Source organism: Petaurus breviceps, unplaced genomic scaffold (genome assembly GCF_028583685.1).
Source record: "Petaurus breviceps papuanus isolate PSGF00001 unplaced genomic scaffold, PetGlider_PUasm1.0 90603, whole genome shotgun sequence".
NCBI classification, from domain to species: Eukaryota; Metazoa; Chordata; class Mammalia; order Diprotodontia; family Petauridae; genus Petaurus; species Petaurus breviceps.
The window spans coordinates 4,424,722-4,447,136 of NW_027187284.1; the positions used below are offsets into that span (position 1 = coordinate 4,424,722).

The following is a 22,415-nucleotide window of genomic DNA, read 5'->3' on the forward strand; positions in this document are numbered from 1 at the left end:
ATAAACAAGAAAGAGGTTAAAGGGGTGAATATTAATCTGGAACACTTAAATATTATAGATCTCTGGAGGAAATTGATACCATTTTTTCTGGAAAAAAATGGTGAAAGAAATAAATACACATTTTTTTCCTCAGCAGTACATGGCATCTACACAAAAGTAACCACGTATTAGGACATTAAAAAAAAATGAAAAACAAATTTAAAAAAAGAAACACTAAATTTATCGTTCTCAGATCATAATGCACTAAAATTTACATTCAATAATAGAAAAGAGAGAGATTAAAATTGGAAATTAAATAATATAATCCTATAAACAGAAACAAAGAAGTAGGTCAAAGACAAAATCATAGAAACAATTTAAAATTTCATTAAAGACAAAGGTAACAATGAGACAACTTACCAAAATTTATGGGATGTAGCCAAAGTTGTACTTAGAGGAAATTTTATATCTCTAGCTAATTACATCAAAGAATTAGAGAAAAAGTAGATAAATGAATTGGGAGTGCAACTAAGAATAGCAGAGAAAGAACAAATTAAAATCTCGCAATTAAACAACAAATTGGAATCCTCAAAATCAAAGGTAAGATTAATAAAACTGAAAGTAAGAAAACCATTGAAGTAATACATAAAACCAGAAACTGGTTTCATGCAAAAATAAAGAGATTAAACATCCCTAATTTGATTGAAAAAGAAAATAAGAAAATCAAAATACTAGCACCAAATATTAAAGGGGTGAATTTGCCAACAATGAAGAAGTAAGATGTTTTTAGAACCTATTATGCTTGTATGCTGGTAAATTTGACAATCTAAATGAAATGGATACATTTCTACAAAATTACAAATTACCATGATCAAGAGAATAAATAAATTACTTAAACAACCAAATCATACAACAAAAAGTTGCATAAGTCATTAATGAACTTTGTAAGAAAAAATCCCCAGGACCAGATGGATTAACAAGAGAATTCTACCAAACATTTAAAACAATGATCCCAACACTACATGAACTATGTGGAAAAATGGGTGGAGTCCCACTAAATTCCTTTCATGACATATATATGGTGCTGATACCTAAGCCAAGAAGAAACAAATTATGGAAAATCATAAAGAAAGAAATTTACAGGCCAATTTCCCTAATGAAAATTGACACATATTATAAATAAAATGATAGCAAATATTACAGCAATATATCACAAGAATCATACCATATGACCAGGTGGGATTTATATCAGGAAATCAGGACTGGTTAAATATTAGTAAATTATCAGCATAATCAACCATATCAATAATAAAACTAAAAGAGATCATATGATTATCTCAATGGATGAAGATTTTTGACAAACTAAATTACCTATTCCCTTAAAAAAAGAACACAACACAAAACACTAGAGATTACAGGAATAAATGGAGCTCACCTTAAAATGATAAGTAATATTTATTTAAAACCATCAGCAAGCATTATCTGTACTGGGCATAAACTACAAGCTTTTACAATACTATCAGGGGTGAAGTAAAGGGAAGAATGCCAAGCGAAAATACTATATTTTTAAAGCTACATGTCATTCACCAATTGATAAATAGCCAAAGGATATGAACAGGTAGTTTCCAGATGAAGAAATAAAAGTTATATGTAGTCCTAATGGAAAATAAAGCTCTAAATCATTACTGATTAAGGAAATATAAATTAAAACAACTCTGACTTACCATCTCACATCTATTAGATTAGCTAATATGAGAAAAATGGAAAATGTGGGATGTTGGAGTGTATGTGGGAAAAATGGGACATCTGTTCATGGAGTTGTGAACTGATTCAACCTTTCTGGAGAGCAATTTGGAAGTATGTTCAAAAGGGCTATAAAACTGTGTGTACCCTTTGATCCAGCAATGCCACTTCTAGCTTTATATGTCAAATACCTACAGAAAAGTCAATGGATCTATTGATATGCATAGCAGCTCTTTTTTTGGTGGCTAAAATTTGGAAATCAAAGGGATATCCAGCGCATGGGGAATGGCTGAACAAACTGTGGTGTATGATTGTAATGGAAGATTGTTTTGCTATAAGAAATGACAATCAGAATGATTTCAGAAATGGAAAGATTTACATGAACTGATGTAGAGTAAAGTGAACAGAAGGAGGGAATTGTTATACACAGTAAGAGAAATATTGTTTGATGAAGAACTGTAAATTATTGTGCTATTTTCACTAATATAATGGTCCAAGACTATATCAAAGGACAAATAATGAAGCATACTATCCACCTCCAGAGAAAGAACTGAAATTATTTCAATACAGATTGAAGCATGCTATTTTTCACTTTCTTACTTTTTTTCTCTTTTATTTGAGACACAATGACTAATATGGAAATATTTTATATGATTAAACATGGGGAGAGGGTAAGGGTGAGAAAGAGGGCAGGAAATAATTTGCAACTCAAAACTTATTATATTTTTTAAAGTATGGAGCTAGTTGGAATCAGGTATAGAGTTTCTAGTGAGCAATAAATAAGGGAAAAGACAAAGAACAACAAGAACAGAGGATCATTGTATCATAACCTCCTGAGTAGGGGAAGGAGTGCATTTTGGTTTGGGATTGTTACCCTTCTTGCTTTCCTTTTGCTTACCATTTTCACCATAAAAAGAACCTTGTCATTTCTGATGGGTTCTGAGCCTTCTGTGCTTGCCATATCCTCAGGATTATAATATTGTTATACTGCGACAGAAGAACTGGCAGCTGCTTCACTGTATAAAAGTAGGAAATGAGAGACTGGACATAGATACACAGATCCTGTAGCAGCAAGCACCCCAAGCGTCCTCAGGGTTTGCAGCTACCACAGGTTCTTGGATCTGCTTTGTTAAAGGAAATCAACTCAAAATGGGTTAACAAGCTTACTTTAATCAGTCAGACATATATCGTTTACCTTGTTCAGGAGAAAAGGTCAGCACCCTGAACCTCAAAGTATACAGGCATAATTATCAAGACAGAAACATCAAGTAGACAGATTTCCGAACTGTCCAACCATTACATCCATACCCAGTCAACATCTGGGTTTCCACATTCTGGGTTTTTCAAAGCCGGGGGACTCTCAAGAACGGCTTCCCAGAATTCAGATCAAATCACAGAACACTTCTCAAAGTGAGTCCCAAAACAAAGCTACACATCAGGGCTTATATAGCCTTCTCCTGGCTCAGAGAATGTAACAACCTTATTGACCCACTGGCCAATCAAAAAGTATCTACTGAAAAACAAGCCTCCCTCCCCAGGCTTCTGGTGCACTTTAGCCTAGGGGCAGGGAAGATCTTTAAAATTTACATTCGCATTACAGATCCCCAAAGAAAGATGGAAATCAAATTACATCCTAATGAATGTAATAGTACCTTAAGTACCTTATGAGTCAAAGAAAATAAATTACAGCAATCAGGAACAAACCCCCTTAACACATGTGCTTTATACACCTGAGTATTTTTATCTAGGTTCTGGTAGAACTTATATGGTGTGATGCTTTATACCAACTGCTTTTCCTTTACTACATTCGTATGCCCTCCATTTGAAAAGCTACTTAAGGCTTTCAAACTAAAATGATTCTGATAACTTTGGGGGGAAATGGGAAAGTGACCATTGTCATTAGATCTCAGAGCATGTGGGTTTGTGTATAACATAAAAGAAGACTGGAAAAGTAAAGAGGTGACTATTTAAGAAGGGTTTTGAATTCTATATTTGATCCTAGATGTCACAAGAAGATACTGGACTTTATTGAATATAGGGTGGAGGAGAAGAGGTCAGACAAGCACTTTTGGAAGACCACTTTGATAGCTGAGTAGAGGATGGATTATATTGGGTTAAAGAAGTTTTGAAAGGGAGACCAACCAGCCAGCTATTGCAATAGTCCATTCATGAAGTTATGAGAGTCTATACAAAAGCAGTGTCGGTATTAGAAGACAGAGGATAGAATATATGAGAGATGATATGAAGGTAAAATCAAAATGTCTTTGCAAAAGATTGGATATAGGCATTGAAAGAGATTGAGGAAAAGAGGAGAAGATTAGAACTGTGAGTTCAGGGGCCGGGGGATGTAGCTATGCTTGAGCATTTGAGACTCATTGTAATGTAATGCCAAGCAAAGGCAACTTCCCAAGGTTCAAAATACCAGCATAAGTGCTCTCCATTTTATTCAGTGAAAAATTAAGAACAGAGAAGATCAAAATATGACATCATTCAAAATACAGCATTTACTAAGTGTGATATAATAATCTCCAAGTACTACCTGATTTAATCAAGTACTACCCCACCCCAGGACATTACATTCATTTAATCAATCACAAAGTCCCTCTTGTAAATACTGCTCCACCCCTAGGCTGTGCCTTCATTTAGTCCATCAGGAAGCCCCTGTTCTCAAATGGTGATTAGTATCCAATCATAAATAAAGTACATTCATTTGTTCAATCACAGAGCACAAAAAGGTCAAAAGTTCCCTACCCTTGGATCAAAATTGAATCTACCCCAGAGTTACAACAACCTTAAGCACAGCATTTAATACACAAATGGAGGTCTTTTCTTCATCTTGACAGAGGAAAGTTGTCAGCAATCTTTGTTCCTGGGGAGACAAATCTTAGCAAGGCCACAAGATACATTGCCAGTCTCTTCATTAATTGATTCTCTGTCTGCAGAACAATCCTAGGACCCATGAAAACATTAGCAAAACCCTCTTCCAATATTTCTGTAAACATACAACAAGAAAATCCTTCTTCAGGGCTTCTGAACCAACAGCAAGGTTCTAAGGCTTCTGCAACAACAGCACTGTCCCTCACGAGTGGACAATATTCACTCTCTCTGCAGAACAGTCTCAGTAGCTCTGAACCAACAGCAATTTTCCAAGCCTTCTGCAACAACAGGACTGTCTTTCACCATTGGACAAATCTGGCAAAACAAGATCAAAACAGACAGACAAAGTACCAGCATAACAGCCACGTATCCTTAGCCCTTGTCAACTCTGGGTGGCAGCTCTCAAAAGTCCTGGGCAATTCAAAGTGGCCCTCAGTAATCCTCTCAGTGTTTCTCTGCCTCCAAAGGTGCTGCTTCCAAAAAGTTCTTCTGCCTCTCTCTTTTCTTGTGTCTCTCCAAATTTACATCACCAGCTCTTCCCAGTTTAGCCCTCTCTTTTCATGTCAACAAGTCCATCCCACAAGTGGGATTAACAAGCTCTGTGTTTTAACACAATCAAACCAAAAACCAAGCCAATACAGGGGAATCTTTAAATTCCATTACTATTACACTCATGTGAGAGTGTAGAGGTTGGTATAAGGATACTCCACCGTTTACATAGAACATGAATCACAGAGCTTTCTCTAGGTCACAGTATTGGTATTCAAACTCAGGTGGGAGAGCAACTATTTAAAACCTGGGTTCACTGACCCAAAACTAGTTCTTTTTCACAGTACCACAGAGTACTCTCAATTTACAAAAGAAACTCGGATTTAAAAATGGTGAAGTGACTTTTGCAAATATCACAGAGGACTCCCTTCTATGCTTATCTGTTCTGTTTTTATTATAGATATTTGTGTAAATCTATCCTTACAAATAGATTTTAAAATTCTTTATGGCTGGTACCTTATCTTATTTATGGCTTTTTTTCTCCCATGAAATCTAGAACAGGTTTGTTTTTATTTGGTTTTTACATAATAGATAATACATTTTGAGTGACTGTAGGGATGATTGATTGAATGCCACATTTCCAATGGGTTCAGAAATGTAGTAAATACCAGTACAAGTAAGTGGTTCATGAGGAAGATCTTTAAGGAGGTTTGCAAAATACTTTCCATGTAATTACATTAAAAGAAAGCAGACCTAGTAGATCACTTTGGAGTGCAATGGGAAAGAAAAGAATGATGGAAGAATAAGAAGACTATGGATTTCCCTTTCCCTCCATCACAGTGAAGCTTTTTGTCCATCCACTGAACGTGGTAATTTAGAAATACCTCATATGTTGGCCAATGGCTGAAAGTTGCAATATCACATATACAAAAGCTACTCTCTAAGAAGACTCTTCTTGAGAACTAATAGGCTTGTGTTATCAAGATGAACTGTCTTAAATGCTGACTCACAGAACAAGTTACTCATTTTTCATATTTTCCCCTTTTCCATTACAATCAGAACCAGCTTTATACATGGGAGAGAAGACAGAATTAAAAATGGAATTAGAAGAGGTAATCTAATATGCTTTTCAGAGCATCAGTGCTTAGCAAAGTAATCGACACATTGCCAATATTAAAAAAAAATACTTATTGACTGGTCTAGATATGGAGTCAGAGAACCTAAGTTTGAGTTCAAGATCTGCTACTTACTACTTGTGTGACCTCAGGCAACTCACCTAACTAAATTCATTTTGTCCATTTGTAAAACAATGTGATAGACTATATTTTCTTTAAAGCTCATTCTATCTCTAAATTCAATGAAGTCTGAAAAATTCAGATTAGGTCCTGCTTTTGAGGATAAAGTTGCCATTTTGTAATCTGCCAACTGGTGCCTTTCTCCTTTAGTTAGCTTTCACATTGTGTGAAGGTACAATTGTCAGAAATTTTTCCTCATCAATCATTGACTGGGGATTTCATGACACCAAATTTTCTGTCACTTTAAGAATTTCAAGAGCAGCATAATATGGTAGACAAAGAAATGGTCTTGGAGTGGAAAAGACAGAGATTTAAATCCTGCTTTTTACATTTACTAGCTATGGGACTGTAAACAAATAACCTAAGCAGACAACTCCTTGATAGTCATCTATTAAGATATAGTTAAATTGCAACCTGCAATGGTGGAGGTAGTTATCACATATATGAAAATACAGGTCCTTGACATGTTTGACTCTGTAATACTCTTATGTTTGGTGATTATTTTTCCACTATACCTCTCAAGAAATACCTAAGCAGGGGCAGCTAGGTGGTGAAGTGAATAGAGTACTTTAGTTTTATGGAGTAGGAGGGCAGAAGGAGTGGGAAGAAATGAATCCTGGACTAGCTACAACCTGTTTGTCTCAGTTTTCTTAACTGTAAAATGAGGACCATAATATTACCTACCTCACAGCATGCCTTTGAGAATCAAATGAAATGATATGTGTAAAGCATATAGGACAGTGCCTGCCACATAGTATGCACTATAGAAATGGTAGCTATTATTGTCAGCAAGGTGGCCCAATGTATTGATATTGGCTATGGGAAAAGCATAGTTCAGATGTTTATTATCTGTGTGATCATGAGTAAGTCATTTAACATGTGTTTACCTAAGTTTCCTTAATTGCCAAATAAGAAAACTATAGCAACTACCTCCCAGGGTTATTGGAATGTTCAAATGAGAGATTTGTCAAGTGTTTAGTGCAGTTCCTGGCAACATAGTTGGTACTATATAAATGCTATTCTATTAGTAGTTTGAACAGGAGGTAGAGGAAGAAAAGAAGTAGGAGTGAAGTTCTTTTCTTCTTCACTACTGAAATAATGCAGTGATCAGAATTATTTCAGGTTATATTTTGATAAATAATTGTATATGGTGGGTTAGATGTTTTCTGGTCATGTGCTTTTTTGAGGTCTCTGAGGAAGATTCTTGCTCAAAAAGAAAACAAATACACACATATTCACACACATGTATGCATATATGTATATTGTGTATACATAGATTTATATGTGTGTGCAAATGTGTATACATATATATATATATAATGATCAATGAATTTACTAAGAAATGAATGAATGCATTTGAATTGCTCTATATTCCATGGCAATCGATTAATCCCTGCAATATATATCCACTGGAAATGCAATGGTAATAGGTGGTAGACTTTCTTCACTTTAGTTTCCCCATCTGTACTTAGATCTCAGGGTTGCCATGGCAAAAATGTTAACATTCTCTGCTTTACTTTGTAAACATAAACTTTTCTTTTTATTCATGGCTGTGATTTACAAAGGCCGACCTTTCCCTGATTCTGAAGGCAGCTTTATTTCCTACCCAGTTATATACAACATTTAAAGCTCCTTATGTATAAATCAGAAGCACCCTATTTCTCATTTAGTGTATAGATTTACAGACCCCTGACTTGGATTTAACTTCTTGATTTATCAACGACAGACACACAGTTCCAACTGATTAATGGGTACTCTCCTGACCAATTTATGCATCCTTATCAAGTACTTTGCTATATTTCATTGTCATGTTTGCAAATGCTAACATTAATTAGTACTTTAGCTGTATAATTTGAAAATACCTTCTATCCTGACAATTAATTTCTTATTTATCTTTGTGACATACAGCTTTTCTGAGGAATTTGTTAGCACTGAGGGCTGACTTATTTGCACTCCATGGCAATATTTAGACAATAAATTTTCAAAGCTTTGAACTAGATGAAGCAAAAACCATGAATGAAAATAATCCTTAGAGACAAGAAGTAAATTTTTGTGCTGTTCCATGTTCCTATGGACCAGGAACCAATTAAGGGTATGTGCTATGAAAGTATATTCTGTGCTTTCATATAGGTTTCTTTCTCCTCTGATCAAAGAGTTTGTCTTTCAAGCTAGAGGTAGCACTTGTCAGGCATATTTCAGCCTCAATCTAAGGACATAAATATTCCAGTCTTTGACCTGATAAAAACAAGTAATATTACAATGCTCTGAGTCCCTTGCTGAATTTGGGAGGTGGGTTGGGCACATGTTTGATTCTATAATGGTTCTCTGTTCCATCTGTGCTTTTCATCTGCTGGGGACTCATTGATGAACTTGAAGCCCTGCTCAGAGAGCTCAGGGCACTTGTTGGACAGGCTGTTAATTACATATCTGCCAAAATTATTTATTATTTCAGTGGCTAAGGGCAGAAAGAGTTATGCTTATCAGTTTTATGCTCTTCCCTACTGAGGACTGAACTACTGCCTACTGGCAGTGAGAATTGCTACTACAGGGGATCAGGGAAAAGGTAAGAGGACTCTGAATAAGGATTAGCAAAGTAGTATAATAATATTCCTTTGAGCTACCATGCACAGCAAGGAGCATGCTGTGTTTTTCACACTTATTACACAAATTTAGTGGGTTTGTTTTGTTCTCTTGGTATGTAATGGCCTTTTTTCTTTTTAAATGGACCAGGTTGTGTTTTCTTTGCCCAGTACATTATTTGTTCACAGGAAAGATTTTATTACCCTGAATTTTCCAGGAGCAGAAAGCTATCAACAGCAGAGGATTGAAAAGGTGAATACTCCTTCAGGATACCTTAGCCTGATTCTGGGGTAAATGGTATATTCTTATCCTTACCAGTAAAGATACATAAACCATTCCTCTTTCTTTCCTTCCCATTATTCCTCCATCACCCCTTCCTCATTTTCTTCCTTCCCTACCTCACCACATTTATTTTTTTATTCTTTCCTTTTTTCCTTTCCTTTCTTTCCCTTCCTCTTTCACTTCCTTCCTTCCTTCTTTCCTTCCTTCCTTCCTTCCTTCCTTCCTTCCTTCCTTCCTTCCTTCCTTCCTTCCTTCCTTCCTTCCTTCCTTCTTTCCTTCTTTTCTTCCATCTTTTCCTCCCTTTTTTCATTCCTACTCTTTATTTCCTTCACTTACTTCCTTCTTCCCTGATTTCCTCCCTTCCCTTCCTCCTTCTTTCACTCAGTCCTTTCCCTCTTTCCTCCTCTCATTTCCTAAATGGCATTTACAATGTGCAATTGCCTGTTAAAGGTACTAAATGATAAAGAAGACATTTAATCCATTTGAACCTTAGTTTCCATTTCTGTAAAATGAGGTGGCCTACTAGATGATTTCTAAGGCCCTTTCCAGCTTTTTATATGATCTTATAACAAAATAAGGCATGACCTCTGCCTTCAAATAATTCAGTAAATAGTATAGGGTAAATATTGTGTGATACATGCACAAATAAATAAAAATTAAAAGAGAGTACCTGAAATATATAATAATGGTAACAGATGAGGGGAAAAAAACATTCACTTTTAGAAGCCATTCAGCTGGTGGGTGCTGTATAGATGATAAATTATCATGAAAACTCCTTTAGGAATCTCACTTTTTTTTGTTTTATAGTTCCAGTTACTCAGAATAGTATCTATCATATTTACATCTTACTAAAAGTTGAATTTGATTGAAATGCTTTCTATATTGCAATGTACTTTGCTAGCTACTTTGGGGCCAAAAACTTAAGATTTTAAGAACTTAAACTTTTTATTAAATTGAATTGAAAGAATCACATGCTTTATCCATAATTCATAGAAGAAGAATGTAACGATCTGTTATTTGCATCATTTGGGGGAACTCAGACTTAGAATGGACATTTTTTATACATCAAAATTTATTGCCATCACTGTAATTTATTTGATAAAACCCAGGTACTACCTGAGGAAAGTGGTGCTTAATTGCTTAAAAACATTCTTTCATTAAGTATCATCCCATGAATGTGCACTGAGTTCCTGGACTCTAAACCCAGCATTGTACTATTCAACTATACTCCATGTTCTCTGACAAATGCAGATATAACCCCTCACTTCATAAATAATTTCACTATTGGATTATGTAGCTAAGTATTGTTGTCTGTTATTCCGAAGCAATTCATTGCAGTAGAATTAGTCATTCTAATAAAGAAATTGAATATAGTAGAGTGAAAAAAGAAGTTATTATTTAACTCACATTTGAAAAATAAAGCTCCAAACATGTATCATTTATGCTCTGAAAATGTTTTTCACACCTATGATTGGGACCAAAGGTAGGTTCATGTTTTTTTCTCAAGTGATCTCTGTAACTTGATAAGCTCAAGATTGGCCCGTTTTGTGGAATGTTTTGCCAAATGAATGAGATTTATTGTAGGAAACAATAACCCAAAACAGTTATGTTATTGCTTTGAACAATAGGAGCAGCTAGTTGGTGTAGTGAATAGAGCACTGTTCCTGGCATCAGAAGGACCTGAGTTCAAATTCAGTCACAGACACTTAACATGTACTGTGTTACCTTGTACAAGTCACTTATACCCAATTGCTCTCCTTCCCCCCTCCAAAAAAAAGAGCAAAAATAATTAATTAAAATAAAATGATGAACAATACCATAGAAGCATTAATCAGGCTGTCACAATCCAAGAACCAAAACAGATTCTTTGGTCATGTGCTGTGACTGAACCCCAGAAGTAACATCACAATGGGTTTTTTTTTGTTTTTTTCTATTAACTTCCACCTTACCTAAGATCAAATTTTGAGATTGTTTAGCATACAAGCTTAAGTATATCCAGTTACTAATGGGCTATAAGTACATTGTGGGGATGTGGTAGTCCTGCTTGTTTCCTCCTATCTATCCTTAGATGTCTCTTGAATGAAGTTACCAGTGATTAGTACAGTTTCCCATCCTGTACCCCTCTGGTGACTTGCTAAGTCTAACACATTTCACTCAAAGGTCAACTACCTAATCACAAGAATAAAAAAAAATGCATGACCCAAAACAATAACAAGTAGTTAGAGACAATTAATGTGGAAACTATACCTAGATTAAAGTAGTTTTTAAGAGCTGATTGTTAAATTTTCAATGAGCCTTAGAAATCGGAATCACTATAAATCAAGGATTCATTTATTGTTTTATTTTCTATATTTAAGAATATAATAGAAATGCCAATCAATCAGATTCAACTTGACAGTGTGCCATACATACTTTGTTTTCCTAGAGAGATTGTTGTGAAATATTTACCAGCACACAACTACTTGTATACATATACATGTATACACATGACACGTGTATTTGTGCATAACATATGGATATGTATTCTCAAAAAGGAACAAATAACATTACTATGTTGGAGTCAAGGTATAGTCTGTCTGGCTATGGCTGATTAGCACACTATGAGCTAGGAACATTCTACCACAGACTGGTCACAAATAAACCATATGAAAATTTGGGATAGAGATATCTCTAAATCTTTGCATTTCACATTTCTTTTGAGCTACTGAAATTTCGTTTTACTCATAGAGTGCAGCTCCTTATTTGGTGTATGCATGACACGCTGGGAGGTCCTTTACCAACCACATCCATATTGCACAATCATTTTGAACGTTCTTCAGAGAGATCTTGAGAGTGTCTTTGTATTTTTTTCTTGTGATCACCATCTGAACACCTTACTTGCATGGGTTCTCCATAAAATAATCTTTTAGTCAAACATGCATTCAAAGCTTCCCAAACACTGAGCTAGCTCTCGCAATGTATTCCTCAACCTGCTCATCTGTGTATAAATCTCTGGAAAGTATACTGCTATGGTAAATGAACATATCCATAGTATTTAAAATTTCTCCATCTGTTTTAACTGGTGGTTGTTGGTGATGGTGAGTCTGTGTTTTTTTGGTGCTAATTGTTAGGCCAAAAATTAGCACAAGACACACAGAATCAATCCATATTCTGTTGAATCTCAGTTTCAGAGGTTGCTTTGAATATATCATAGGAAGAAGGAGCAAGGCCTTTGAGAGTAGAAGATAATATAAGGTTGACCTGGTTCATCAAAGTGCTGAAATAGGAAAACTAAGGGATAAAATTGTGCCTAATATTCTGTTGATGGCCTAGGAAAATATTTCAGGCAGGATGGATTGGGGTTCATGATGAAGATGAAGAAGAGAGATAGAGATTTTAAAGCATAAGGAAAGATGGAATGATAAAATATTATGATCACAAAAAGTGATTTTGAAGTTCACTAATATGAATGCATGAAGAGAAATTCAAGATTAAGACAATTTCTGTGTTTAACTAATGTGAAATGGAGGAATAAGTGATGGAAACTGAGGTATTTGAGGAATTGAGATATTAGGATATTTGTCAGAGTTTGTTGAAATTCTCTAGTTTAAGGGCAGAATTTAAGGTAGAGAGAGAGTGGGAAATAGGCACTGAACTCAGGAGAGAAGTAGAGAAAGTCTCCTAGAGTTTGATAGTGAAGTCAAAAATCATTTCAAGGGTCTGCTCTATGTCAGGTAGAAAAACAAAGGAAATGGAATGTCCTGTCAAGAATTTCATGATTTATTGGATGAGACTTGAAAACAACTATTTACAAAGACATATAACAATTATTCTTAAACAATAACAATGACAATAACTACAGATGTCATTTATATACAGGAGAAATAGGAGTTAATCAGAGAGGGTAGGCACTAAGGGTATTAGGAAAAGCTTCTTGAAGAAAGTGAAGCTTTAAGAAAGTCAGGACACAGAAAAGCAAAAATCCCACAGCCGATAAAAATGTTCAGTCAGGAGATGGGGTTTCCTGGGTGAGGATCATGAAGTAGTCCCCTGTCACTGAACTGAGAAGTAAGTAGAAAGGATTATAAAGTAATAAGGGACCAAGTTAAGAAAGGCTTTAAAAGACATACAGAGGTTTGTATATTTGATACTGGGAATAATAGGGAGGTATTTGGGTTCATTTAATGGGAGTTACATGGTCAGATTTGCATTTTAGGAAAATTAGTTTGACAGCAGAGGGGAGGATAGGGTACATAGGGAGAAATTTTAAGCAGGGAAAACAGCCAGCAGGCTACTGAATTAATCCATATGAGAAACTATGAAGATCTGCATGATGGTTGTTGGTGTCAGAGGAGAGAATGGAGTTTATAAAAGAGATATTGTGGAGGAATAATTGGAAGAATTTGGCAACTGATTGAATATAAATGGTGCTGGTAAAAGGACAAGGATGATATCTAGGTTGAGAATCTGTAGGATTGGGAAGATAATAATTAGCATACACTGTTATCTTAATGTAGAAGAAAGCAAACCCAATAAATGAACAAAAGAGTTAATATGACTTCTTATCAATTGTAGTTAGGCAAATGAATTGAGCCACTTTTGTTACCTATTACTTCAGCCTTTCAAAATGATGCTAGATGACAACCTCTTGGACATATATAATGCCAAGAAAAGGCAACTTCCCAAGGTTCAAAGTGCTAGCATTGCTGCTCTCCATTTTATTCAGTGACAAATTAAGAACAGAGAAAATCAAAATATAGCAGATTGCAAAATACAGCATTCACCAAGTTTAATTCAATAATTTCCAAGTACTACACCACCCCTGGATATTACCTTCATTTAGTCATTCATAAAATCCCACTTCTTAGTACTACTCTACACCTACACAATACATTTATTTAGTCAATCACAAAGCCCCTCTTCTCAAATGGAGTTTAGTTTCCAATCATAAGTAAAGTACATTCATTTGGTCATTCTCAGAGCCCAAAAAAGTCAAAAGTTTTCCACCCTTAGATCACAGCTGAAAAGGCCATCTACCCCAGAATTACAACAAGCTTAAGCACAGCATTAAATATCCAAAGAGAGGTCTTTTCTTCATCTTGACCCCAGGCAAGTTTTCAGCAATCATTTTTCCTGGGGAAACAAAGCTTAACAAGGCCAAGAGATACATTGCTGGTGTCCTCATTAATTCATTCTCTGTTGGAAGAACAGTTCTAGGACCCCTGAAAATATTAGCAAGCCTTCTTTCAGGATTTATGTAAACATACAATAAGAAAATCCTTCTTCAGGGCTTCTGAACAAAGAGCAAGATTCCAGTACCTCTGCAACAAGAGCACCATCCTTCACCAGTGCACACAATTCACTCTCTGTCTGCGGAACAGTCTCAGGTGCTCTGAACCAACAGCAAGGTTCCAGGACCTCTCCAACAACAGCATTGTCCTTCTCAAGTGGACACAATTCACTCTCTGCATAACAGTCCCAGGAGCTCTGAACCAACAGCAAGGTTCCAGGTCCTCTGCAACAACAGCACTGTCCTTCACCAGTGGATGAATCTGGCAAAACAACATCAAAACACACAGACAAAGTACCAGCATAACAGCCATGTTTCCTCAGTCCTTGGTAGCTCTGGGTGGCAGCTCTCAAAAGTCCTGGGCAGTTTGAACTAGACCTCAGCAATCCTCTCTGTCTCTGTCTCCATGATATTGCTTCCAAAATATTCTTCTGCCTCTTCCTCTGCTTGTGCCTCTCTAAATTCAGTTCACCAGCTCCTCGAAGTTCAGCTCTCTCTTTTCATGTCAACAAGTCCATCCCACAAGTGGGATTCACAAGATCTGGGTTTTAACACAATCAATCCGAAAACAAAGCCAATAGAGGGGGATCTTTAAATTCCATTACTATTACAGCATGTTATGAAGAAGATTGCTATTAAAGTATAAGTTGAACTAAATAATTCCTCCAATCACTTTCTAACAATAATATTCTCTGATTCTAATTCTGAACTAATTTTTCAGCACGTGAATAGTCTGTATAAGGATTTTGAATATGCTTCCTTGTTTTCTTATTTTTTTGTGCTATTGTCATTTTCTCTCTATCCATTTTAGTTGTTTTCAGCACAAATAGTTTTTGCCATAATCATATGAATATGCAAATAACAAGAATTATAAAAAGTGTTTGAAATTAATTTAAGAGTACGATGACCTCTTTGAAAAAAATAAAACAACTGTACTTAATAAAACTGTTATGTGGGTGTGAGAAATCCACTGCTTTCTACAAATCTAAGAAGATAGAATGCACTGTTAATAATTCATAACACCCACATACTGGAAAATTTTAAGAAGTATCATATTTTATCAAAATATAGTTATTTAATATTCAGTCATTTATATTCTGTGGCTATTCATAGTTCCTGTGGAAATAATAGCTTTTTCTCTTTTGTTAGTCTTTCCTATTCACATCCATAGAGTAATTCCAGAAACCTAAATTGGTGCCATCAAAATTATTCTTTTTTAGATAAAGGAATTTTGGCATGATAGAGAAAGTGGACTTGGTGTTAGGAGGATTTAACTTCATGTTCCGCTTCTGGCAAATCAGTTAAAGGTTCTGTGTCAGTTTCCTTATTAGCAAAATGGGGTGTTTGGACCCATGACCTCTCAGATCTCTTTTAGCCCTAAATGTATTATCCAATGAGCATTTATGAAACTAGACAAGAAGAAAATAACATATCTTTTATTTTCAAGTACCTACTATGACAAGAATACTGTCTGGGGAAGATGCCAAGTTTACATAGTACACAATTCTTCTCTCAGAGAGTCCTACTGTTTAGTAGGTGTATAAAATAACAACAGACACATATTCCATAATCAGACAGAATGACTTAGAAAGTCACAAGACAAAGTGCTTGGGGAAGTTCAGGGTGGTTGTGGTAGAAAGTAATTTTTAACCTGAGAAATTATGAAAAGTTTCATGGAAAAAAATTTAATGGTCTTTTAATTACGGACAAAAACACACTAGGTGAAGAGGGGGAAGAATTTCATTCCAGATATAGAGAAGAGTTTGAGCAAAGGCAGGAAAAATGGGGGAGGGAGAGTACATAGCAGAAAATTGTGGATCACTGCATCAGAGCAACAACTGGAACAAGGCATTTGTACTAGGTAAGGAAATTGCATAGTTTGAAAGAATTGAGGACAGATAGAATCTTGAGGAAGTGCATGTGCTGCAAAGATTGGTAGGACTTCTATTTTACTTCATGAACAGTTCCAGAGAAAAATCAGTTTTCACATATCTATTCCAGGGAAAATCTAAAAATAATGACAATAAAAAATCTGGAAGGAAATTGTGGAGAGGATGGTGGAGTAGCTCAGAACATTTCAATCTGACATGATTTTCCTCCACAAAATAGATAAAATAGTGCCTCTGGGAAAAACATAGAACCATAAAAACAAATAAGAGCAAGGCCAGAATAGGGGTTCTCTTGTTACAATTGGAGAAGACCTGAAGAAAACCCAAGGACTAGATTTCCTCCCTGTGAAGAGTCAACATATTTAGACTAGGGGCCTCTTTAACAACAAGGTTGCCTCAGCCCCAGCCACAACAACTTTACGAACAAGGCAGTGAGAGGAGTTCAGCATCAGACATGGAGAAGACTTAAGGAACTTCTGCTGATAAGGAATGGATAGACTCAGCTCTTCTGGGGAGAGGGGTGGCAGCATGAAGTAACCAACATGTAGCCATTGAGTGCAGAAGCAGTGGGGCAGGGTAATGCTGGCTGTGTGCACTTACATGAGGCTGGAGGTCTTGGTCTGAGTTAAAATCAAGTCAGAGAAAAAACTAGAGGATCAGAGGTAAGAAGTACCATCCCCTATGCCCCAGGACTAGAGCTGAGTATAAAAACTGAATTATTACCAAAAAATTGAACAGGCAAAGGAGAAAGAAATTAACCATAGCAAGCTACTATGCAAATAGAGAAGACTGTGATTCATCTTCAGATGAGGATACTAAAGCAAAGAAACCCTTTTCTACTCCAAAGAGTAATGGCAAATGGTCACCTGTTCAAAAAGAATTCATTTAAGAACTTAAAATAAAAACTAAAAATCAAATGAGAAATTGAGGAAAAGTTGAAAAGAAAAATAAAAACAATACCATAAAAACATGAAGATTATTACTAGAAAGTCAAGCAACAAGAAAATGAGATCCAAAATCTTAAGATTCTATTTTATATAGAGAGAAAATAGAAGAGAATGTTAAACATCTCATAAGAAAAACAATGGATTAAGAGAACAGATCAAGAAGAAAAAAAATAAGAATAATCAGATTAACTGTAAGCTCTGATCAACAAAATAATCTTGATACAATAATACAAAATTTAATTAAAGAAAAATTTCCTGAAGTTTTAAAACAGGAGGGGAAAGCAGAAATAGAAAAAAAAAAAAGATCCACCTATCACCACCTGAAAGAGATGCTAAAAAATATCAAAGCAACATTATAGTTAAATCCCCAAACCCCCAGGTTAAATACAAAATATTATGAACAACAAGGAAAAAAATGCATACAATAATTCCACAAGTAGAGTCACAGAAACCTAGTGTTAGTGACACTAAAAGATTTCACATCTTAGAACACTATATATTAAAGATCAAAGAACTAAGTTTCCGGCTGAAAAAAATATATCATACCCAGAAAAGCTTATCAGAATTTTGAATGGAAAAAACGGACATTTAATTAACTATTAAACTTTCAGGATTCTTGTAAAAAACAAAAATAATCTTGAAATCAATATATTTGACATATGAGAGCCAAGAGAAATATCAGGTACATACAAATGACCCATTTACAAGGGAATAAATGAGGAGAGAAGGTTTACCTTTTATGTATGGAAAAATGTAAAACCTATGTCTATGGTTGTTACAAGTAATTAGGTAACTTATAAGAAAGATTGAGGTAGATCTGAGTATGATATGACTTCAAAAAGCACAACCATTCAAGAATAGCTAAAAGAGTAATTATCTTATACAAATGAGGTGCAATAAAGAATGGATCTTCAGAGAGGAGGGTGATGGAATAGGTTAAAAGTGTGTTTAAAAGGGGAGTAGGAGGTTAAGGGAGGAAGCTTTAGAGGGAAGGGGGACAGAATAGGTCAAAGGGAGTTTAGATTTAGGGGAATGGGAGGATAAGGGAGGGATTGCCAGAGAAGGGGTATGTTAATAATAGTAAGTCAAGGCAGAAGGTAGAAGTATAGTGAAGGAGTTAGGAGATAGGAAAAAGCAGGGTATTCACACACAAAACACCATTGATAATAACCCTGTGGGCTCCAGTCACACTGCACAGAAAAGAAGACTGTACAAAAATATATCAGAAGCCTGAAAGACCTTGGAAAGGAGCCCGAGTAGAAGGCAAAGAAACAAAAAGAGCATAAGTTCAACTCCATCCAAAAGCCTGTAGTCAGAGAGGCCAGGCTGCCCCAAAAGATAATGAGAACTCCGCAAATTCTGGGAAAGTACACCCAAAAAGCCATTTACCAGAAAAGGTAAAAAAGTCAGAAGTCTATCAGCATAAATCACAGAGGCTACAGGAGCACCTGACACCTGTAGCCTTCTGTTCCTCAAATAAATTTACAACGATGAGAAAACATACCTAAAGACAAAATGGTATTTGGGAGAAAATATATTGATAAGCACTTTCATTGATTAGAGAAAGAATAAATTATTGAATTAGTCATGCAACTCAAAGAATGGAAAACAACAACAAATAAAACCCAACTAAACATCAAAATAAAATTCTCAATATCAAAGAAATAAACCAGAAAATAGAAAATAACACCACACACATGTACACACATATACACGCACATATATACACACCCCAAAATGATCACTCACACACAGAATTGACAAACAAATGTGCAAACACTGAAAAAATAGAAAACTAAGATTAATCAATCATGACTGGGACAATTACAAAAAGAGAAGCAAAAGTCAAAATTTAAGCATCAAAAACAAAAAAGAAATCACAACAAAAGAAAATATTAGAAATTATTTTGTCTATTTACAGGCCAGGAAAACTGATGAATGAAATTGATGAATATTTGTAAAAATAAATAAAAATGTTCTGATACATAGAACAATAAATAATTTAAATTTCAATATTAATAAAATAAACTCGTTAAAAGAAAATATAAATGAACTTCTAAATAAAACCGATGTAGTACCCTATAGTCTAATTAATTACATTGCTGTAAGCTGTAGCTTTTGTTTCACAAAGAGGAAAACTATAAATGTAATTGACAATATTGATGAAAATTACAAAGTTATGCAAATATATGCATAAAAATATGCTTGACAAAATATCAGAGAGCTAGAAATGGAAGAGAACTTTGGGACCCTCTAATCTACCTAATTTTACAGATGAGGAACCGGAGGGTCATTGAGGTTGTGTAACTTTTTTTTTTTAAGGCTGAATAAATGCTAATTGAATGAATGGCATTGGATATGGCAATTTTTTTTTCCATCAAAAGAAAGAAACATTAGTTTTTCATGAGTTTAACTGTAGAAAAGGTTACAAAGATGAAAAGTTAACACCACTTAATTTTAAAACAACTGACATGACTATGAGTTCTCTTACAGCAGAGCTAAGGGAACATGGAAACAATATTTCCAATGCACTAGGAAAGTCTACCCTTTTCTTTGCTTTCACACCCTCCTCCCTCCTTATTACAAAACTGTTCCTTCAAAGTGGTGAAGGGATGCCCGAAGTGAGCTGGTGCCTTCATGCTTTGTTTCCTGTCTACCCCCTTTAAGCAATGGCACAATGGTAAAAGGTGGGTATGCTGGTGCTCACAATGGTCCAAGCAAAAAGTGAACTGATAACGGTTTCCAGCACAAACTGAACATAGAACTAAGCACTTTCACAAAGATGAGCTTAATTTCCAGAGAAGCTGAGATGAAGACAGGTCAGTGCCTTTAGGGGACAGAAATGCCAGGTGCGAGGGAGTTTTCAGAGCAAGAATCTCTTATGGATAAGGCCCGTGCTTGGAATACTGGATGGCATCGAGAGCATCCTGGATATCCTAGTTCTTGGTCTGCAGGAGTCTGGTGAGCCAGCTATCCTCATCAGAAAAGCCCATGGACAGCATCTGGGAGAGGGATTCGTTGAAAAACGGATCTGCTTCTGGTGGAAGATGTGGGTATAAGGCAGCGTCACTGAGCCCTGTGGGCCCCTCTTGAGAATTGTCCATGGAGTTTGAACCATCTATTTCTGGCATGTGTAGGGACTGAAGTTCACCTGTGGAAGCATCCACTTCTTTTCAAGACAAGTGAGTCCAGTCCTCATCTCCTCCTGAACCAGTCTCTGTCTGGTCTTGGGACATTGGGTTCTCATCGACCTGCATGAAAGACTCCACAATCACCTTCTCCATTTGTTAAGAGAGGGCCCTCATTTCCATTTCAGCACTTTGGGGTTTTTCTTGGCTCTGGCTGGATGAGGAGCTGCTTGGCTGAGCTCTACCCTTCTCTTCACTATTGGGCTGAGAGAAGGATGGAGTAACCTTGCTTCTTTTTTTTCCACCATGCTCTACATCAATGTCAACATTAATACCCAGAGGGCTAAAGGCAGCTGCCACACTATCACCTACATTATGCAGGAAGGTGACATTGGGATCCCGCTGTGAACTGGTACTAGCTGAATCATCTTGTTCTGCTCCTGGATTGGGGGGAGTCCTGCTAGGTTCTGCCTGTGAAGCATTCTTATTCATGCAGTGAGGACGGACGAATCCCCAGGCTGACATCCACCCAAAGTGGGGGGGGGGAGTGGATACCCATGTCTCATCTTCTGGAGCCAGCATCGGCGAGAAATCCACTCAGGCAGGTGGGTGTTGAAGGGATTCTGAAAGACAATCATGTTATTCTCTTTGTGAAGACCTTTGCCCTCACAGGTACTGCAGTGGTCGTAGTTAAGGCAGACCATACACTTGAATGGACTACCCACCACTGCCACATTGCAGCCATCACAGATCACGTTGGGATGCACCATGTTGGGGGGAAACTCCTGGGCACAGGGGGGAAGATGCTCCCAATGTTCCTGCTTATATTCCTTCTTGTCTTTATTTTAATTCCGGAAGAGGTCTTCTTTAAATGTAGCTCATTGCCATGCTCAGAGCATCATCGCAGTAGAAGGCGATCAGGACCCCATCTTCATCTCGGTAGTACACCTGAAAGCCGATGGGCTGCAGCGACGGGAACACTTCCATCATGCATCAGAGCGGCCTCTGGAAGCGGCCCAGGCCTTTGAGCGGCTCTGTGGTGAAGCAGCAGATCTCCAGGGCCGAATCCTCTTTGCCTATCAGGTAGGATTTCACGATCAGCCGCCTCATGGTCAGCGCCAGCGACAAGCCGCACAAAAGCAGAGGCTGGGCGGATACACTGGATCTCGGGAGCCTGACGCACCGACCAGCCGCTGCAAAGAGCGAACCGAGAGGAAGAGCGAGGCCAGAGATGTCTGTAGAGCAGCTCTGGTGTGTGGCGGCCCTGCTCAGATCCTATACACCGCGCCGGAGTCCTGAGATTGTGTAACTTGAAGAATATCACAGATAGTTTGCTCAAAGGAGGATTTGAACCCAGATCCTATGCCCCTAGAATCAATTCCCTTTCTTTTGTACTATGATGTGGCAAAATTTCAATAAGTCATGACTCACCCAAAATAACAAATAGAACAATGATCCCCCCCCCCCAAAAAAAAATTACAAAAGAAATTTAAAATAGGCACATATATGGTCACTAGATAGTTGGCCTCCGTTAGGAAGACCTCACTTCAAGTTCTGCTTTTCACCCAAAATGTCTCTGTCACCATGAGCAGTCACTTAATCTCTTAATTACCTAGGCAAGTCTTTAATATTTCTTCACTGAGAGTTCCCCATATCATATGAAATCACAAATGCGATACCAAAACAAGGAAACAAACCAACAAAGGTAAGACAAACATCAAGAATCTATTGTGGATGTTTTTATCTCACGAACAGTGAACCCTATAGGGACAAGAAAAATTAAACCATAAATTATCCTAGCACCGCCTCCTCCCCCCCCCCCCCCCCCCCCCCAACTACACACACACACATAGATTCCCATTACTAATTCTACCCAGGCACAACTTGGAATCTCAGAAAGATTTTTACATCACTTCTTTGGCATTTTCTATCCTTCT

The 22,415-nt window shown here is 36.6% G+C and overlaps 1 long non-coding RNA gene and 1 pseudogene across 1 annotated transcript in view; both read right to left on the bottom strand.

The window, feature by feature from the left end:
- The window catches only part of LOC138142766 (uncharacterized), a 192,873-nt gene that overhangs the window by 31,789 nt on the left and 138,669 nt on the right, over nucleotides 1-22,415 (bottom strand). The gene's annotated exons all lie outside the window — the stretch shown is intronic.
- LOC138142764 (sequestosome-1 pseudogene) lies at nucleotides 20,230-21,588 on the bottom strand (annotated as a pseudogene).